The following is a 6,000-nucleotide window of genomic DNA, read 5'->3' on the forward strand; positions in this document are numbered from 1 at the left end:
TCTGTAACCAAGGTAACATCATCAAGGGAAGTACCACTTAAGGGTTCGCATTAAGGGCTCTTGAAAACCAGCTGCAAGACTTCCTCAGATTCTGCACCTCTGTTTGATGAGGATGTTTTTTGTTTGTTTATTTTTGTTTTGTTTTCATTTGAAATTACACCAGCGACAACCATGTGAGGCAACAGAACAAAATGAAATGAAAGAGGCACATTAAAAAAAAAATTCTTCTTAGAAGTCTGTGTTTCCCTGGAATCTCCTCAAAACATTTCCCTCAACTTTCTGCAAGTTCTTATTTTTCAGTGATTTTCCCTTCCTTTATTTTTGACCCCTTTAAAACTCCTTCCTTGGATTTTGTTGTTCTTATAAGTCTCCCAAGGCAGCCAACAAAGAGATCCAGCCACAAAAGAAGGACAGGAGCTGCTAGAGTCACAGTCATTTGCATATTGGATATTTTCCTTCTCACTGTAAAAGCCTGTCTTTTCTTCCTGGTCTTCCTAAGTGTTTATTAACACGAGTTTTGCAGCATCTTGCAGTGTTCTTCTCCCCAGGTCCTCCCTGACTCAAATTCTCTGTCAAGGGCTTTCTGTTTGCTTTTAATTTCTTAAGTTGAAATTCCTAGGAATAGACTTCCATATGCTAAGTATAATCAACTCACTCTGGGTATTCAATATTTGATGGTTGTGGTGATGATGTAGTAAATAAGGATAATGACATTAGAATAACGTTAATATGACGTTAGAATAACGTTAGAATGACGTTATAATAACATTAGAATGACGTCAGAACAAGCTGTTGAAATTCTGATACATGTTTTCATTGCATTCAAAACCTTCAAACACTTGACAGGATCTATTTCAGTACTAATGAGCTTAGATTTCTACCTTGTACTAAATTATGTGTTTAATATGAAGTTTATTGGGAGGACAAGTCAGTAGAATAAATCCAATAAAATGATTTTCTTTAAGCAAAGTTTTGGAGTGGCAATTTTTTTTTAAGTATAGTTGATTTACAATGTTGTGTTAGTTCTGGTATACAGCAAAGTGATTCTGTTTTACACATATATATATTCATATTCTTTTCCATCATTGTTTACTGAAAGATATTCAATGTGTTATACAGTAAGACTTTGTTGTCTATCTACTTTATATATAGTAGTTAGTATCTGCTAATCTCAAATTCCTAATTTATCCCTCTCCCACCCCCTTTCCCCTTTGGTAACCATAAGTTTGTTTTCTATGTCTAGGAGTCTGTTTCTATAACAGCAAATTTTTGTACACTGTAGTTGCTTTTAACTGTCAACACAAAGTCCGTAATATTTACCTACCTTTATTGTTTGACTCTTATTATGCAAACACACAGATGAATCCTCTTGTTTCTCTGCTTTGCCCTAAGAGACCTATTATAATTGTTGAAGCAGAGTATCATATGCTTTATAGTCCCTTCTTTTTAAAATCTGTTATTTTCTATATTCCCTTATTAAGTGTTAGATTTCTTTAGGCCTTGAACTTTCTGATTCTGTTCTAACAAATGGAATTTTGACTGTTGCCTTGAAAAAGCAAGATAAGAGATGAAAGAGCTACTGATGTAGGTACAAAAGCAAAATGTTCACCAGTACAGCTCTTTAAAAAGAAACTTTTTAGATAAAGTCATGGGTGAAAACATTTATAAGAAATAAATCTTCCTTTTTTCAGCCATAAATAATGTCCTTGTGAGACTGTCAGTAAAAAAAATAAAAAATAAGAGATTTGAACATCAAAGATCTAATGTCTTCTGTGGAATATACCCTTTAATCCTAAGTGAGTTGGTCCTTATGAATAACTCTATTCAAAAATGACATCTATAACTCTAGAAAAGATAAGAATTGCCTTTTATAAGGTCGAAGAGTTTAACTCCATCTTTTCTTTTTTTTACGTACCTAACGATAGCTAAATCAATGACTTTAATAGATTCATTATATTAAATAATGAGCATGAGATATTTATTATTGACATAGGTGTGCATGTATGTGTGCTGTGTACTTAGTCGCTCAATCGTGTCCTACTCTTTGCCACCCCATGGACTGTAGCCCACCAGGCTGCTCTGTCCATGGAGATTCTGCAGGCAAGAATACTGGACTGGGTTGCCATGCCCTCCTCCAGGGGATCTTCCCAACCCAGAATTGAACCCAAGTCTCCCACACTGCAGGCAGATTCTTTACTGTCTGAGCCACTAGGGAAGCCGTATAGGTGTACACACCTACTGCCTATGTTGCAAAGAAAAATGTACTCCTTTATGCCTCTAGCAAGGACAGAATTTTTAAAGATGGCTTTACCGGGAATGGCAAAACTCAGGCCCAAGGAACAACTCTTGTCAAAGAAAGTTCTTAGAGATGGAAGTAGATTAGCTAAAGAGATTATATATTCTCTTTTGTTCCAGGTTTCTAAAAAAGGATAAATTTTATTTTGGCTGGGATGTTGGTTTCTGGTTAAACACCATTAACTCAACAAGGAAATTACAGGGATAGGTTTAAGTGTGGGAAAACTACCAAATATATTGACTATGGCTCATTATATTGTTGTTCATTATCTGGTTTCCAACAAATGTTATCTCACATTTTAAAAATGTGAGTTGGGCATTAACATCAGACTCAGGATACATTATATCAGTCTGTAGCACACGGACAGCAAAAGCAGAGAACAGGATATGATGAAGGGGTTATCAATACCATTACAATGAAGACAGTCTTGAGACTCTTAATCAGAATAGTACCAACAATTTGAACATTTTGAACATTGACTTACTAAGGTTTAAATATGGCATGGATGTAAGTGCAAAAAGAAAAAAGATTGTCCTTCAGTATAGCACTCAACCTCCTGATAAATTCCTTGTCCGTATACATTTTAGTTAATTCTTCTGGCTACACTGTCTAAGAAACAGCATAATTGAGTCCAGGTTTCACAGTCATTAAGCAATGAGAAGCACATCATTTAATGTAGGCTATGCATTTATCTTGGCATTGAGTTTAGCTCTATGGTTAATCAATCAGCATGTGTTTTTGTTTTGTGAAAAGAATGTGGTTCTTGTAAAGATATCTAAGTCAAACTTAACTTTCCTCACAGATGTTCGTTTTAGCTGAGAGGAAAAGGTTATACACACAAAAACATTATGAATAATACATAATATAAGATTTCCTCATATGCTTCTTCAATAATCTAAAACTGGCACTCATTTTATTATCTTTTTTCATGATACCACTACAGAGAGGAACTAGCTGATAAAACCTATGTGGAAGTCTATGCAGAAAGGCCATGCCCTGATATAGTAAGTACATGTGCTATATAAAACCATCTTCCCCTCTCCCCACTAAAATCGTAAGTTCTGAATTAAGACAGTGTGTTTTATATAGTCTCACATCTCCCGCAACACCTACGGCAGTGCCTTGCCTTAACACCGCAGCTGTTCAAAAAGTATTTGTTGACTATTTAATTATGGCCATAAGCCTATTACCAAAATAAGCACGGTAATGCTAATCATTTTAAAATTATGAAGCACAAACTAAAACTACTAACCAAAAAGGAAGTTTGACCAGTTTCAGAATGAAATATACTAATCCCAAGCAAATTAGGAAGATATATCCCAATGGAGGGCTTGCCAGGTAGCGCTAGTGGTAAAGAATCCGCCTGCCAATGTAGAGGATGTAAGAGATGCAGGTTTGATCCCTGGATCGGGAAGATCTGCTAGAGGAGGAAATGGCAGCCCACTCCAGTATTCTGGCCTGGAAAATTCCATGGACAGAGGAGCCTGGCGAGCTACAGTCCATGGGGTCACAGAGAGTTGCACAAATGACTGAGTGATTGGGCACACACACCACATTTCAGACTTTGAGACTCAGGAATTAATTATTTTTTATATCTTATAAGAAGGAATTGTTCCTTGCTTGTATACGTCCTATCTGAAACCAGGGGACTAGGCCAATTGATATATCAAGTCACCTTCCTACACAAGTCTGCAATCCTTTTCATTGGTAAAGTTCACATTCATTCAGAGAGAAATGGCATATGAAAACAAGATACACCCTGAGAATAAGATTTAAAAAAAAAAAAAACTGCTTCAAGCTGAATTCAGAACTCATATTCTATCCAGGCCCAAATCCCTTGAAATAGCCAGAGCAATAGGTTTTGTTTTCATTTGTTCTTTGTCATGACCTACAATATAAAATGGACATAAAGGATGCATTTTACAGAATCAGTTCAAAGCAATTCCTCCGTAACTGGTGTATAAAAATAGCCAAAGGGAAAAAAATTTCCTTCAGAATCAGAGTGATTGAAAATATATTTCACACAGAAAAAATTATTTACTTTTGGATTGGTCTAAATCTAACGTGTGAGCCATCACCACAAAAGAAGAAATAAATTGGTCCCCAAAAGATTCCTAGTAAGGATACGTAGGATGATCACTTGATGTTCTTCCTTTTCTCTTTTTGCTTTTAGGAGCTTTCTATAAGGGCCTAGTGACATGCCTTGTTTTCCTTCCATTTCTCTCTTTGTAAAAGGCATTTTAAGGCGCTTATCATTGCCAACTAATGTTCATTTTACGACACTGTTCTCAGCAGTCATCTTCCATGGACAAGCACTTCTCACTCAGATCATATTCTGCTTAGCTTATCAAAAACATAAGACTTCTTTTTTTTCCTGTCAGACTTCATTTTTCCTGTAAATTCTATTTCTGTGATCTTTTTTTTTTTAATCACACCTCTGCTTGATTCCTAGATTCCATAGTGCTGTTCTGTAATTTACTGTCTTCTCCAGTGTGCATATTGTTCCTAGTTTTGAAGAGGTAAATCTGGGCACTTTGGCCTAATCCTTTTTGATCTCATAGTCTTTTTTTCTCATTTTCCCAAGATCAAATGATTATTTCCAAAGCAGTAATATGGAAATCAATATTCTGTCCCATAATTCTTTGCAACTGGGACTATAGAAATGTCACTGTCCCTGCCCCACATCTTCAAATGAACATTCTCAGGTTACAACAGTAAGTCTTCCCAAAGGGGAACTTCTGGAAAAACAAGCTATTTCCTTGGCTCATATTTCCCCCTTTTTGTAGGATGCCCAGCCATCTATCCAAGAATATACTGGGGAGTAGAAAGGCATCCACCAAGAAGCCCACAGTGGTTGACAGCCATAAGATTAGAGACAGGCACAAAGGTACAGATCAACATACTGGCAAAAGATCTGTGACAGCTTGGGAGTAACTCTTCATTTCATTCATGGTGGAAACACAAAACATCCTAGGATGCCCTCTTCCTGATAGATGGTTGCTATGGAGTCACCAAGTCCATAGTACTTGGATTCTCTGCCAGTGAGCTATACCATAGACCTCAGAGTGATCACATGGAAGGGATGTGTGATGAGAGTAGCAGCAGAAGCAGCCATCACCTTTTAAACTATCTCCCCAATAATTTGGTCAAAGGAAGATCACACTTCTTTCTGTACATTTCCAGATCCTAATTCCTTAGCCTTGTCACACTCTTGGTAATGCTGTGAAACTTTACCATGGACCCCTGAACACAGTCTTGGAGTTAAGCCTGTGAACAACCCACGCTTCCCAAGGATGATTGCAATATGCTGAGCATAATAAATGAGACTAGGAAGCTGACAGAATTCCCACCCCAAAATATTTCATCCTATTGTTGAAGAAAGCGGCTCATACCCTACCAGGAGGAGTACCTTCATGTACATCAGTGGCTGGGACGGTAAGACCAGGCCCAGGAGCACCTGACTGGCTGGGTCGGCCATGAGGGCACCCGCAGCCAGATGGACAGACAGAGCCACCAGAAAACCAAACCTGTCCCAAATCATGTGTCAGGGCTTTCAGCTTCACTGCCCCACCTCCCAGTCATTGTTAGAGTATTGACTTCCAGTATGCCGCCATGTTTGAGGCAGCCGGAGGACAAGAGCCAGATTCCATGTGGCGCAACGCCCTATTCACTCAGGAGCAGTTGACAGACCCACCACTTTGCCC

The 6,000-nt window shown here is 37.8% G+C and overlaps 1 pseudogene; it reads right to left on the reverse strand.

The window, feature by feature from the left end:
* Positions 1-4,983: 4,983 nt before the first annotated feature.
* LOC113899527 lies at positions 4,984-5,774 on the reverse strand (annotated as a pseudogene).
* Between the last annotated feature and the right edge of the window lie 226 nt (positions 5,775-6,000).

Source organism: Bos indicus x Bos taurus, chromosome 10 (assembly GCF_003369695.1).
Source record: "Bos indicus x Bos taurus breed Angus x Brahman F1 hybrid chromosome 10, Bos_hybrid_MaternalHap_v2.0, whole genome shotgun sequence".
NCBI classification, from domain to species: domain Eukaryota; kingdom Metazoa; phylum Chordata; class Mammalia; order Artiodactyla; family Bovidae; genus Bos; species Bos indicus x Bos taurus.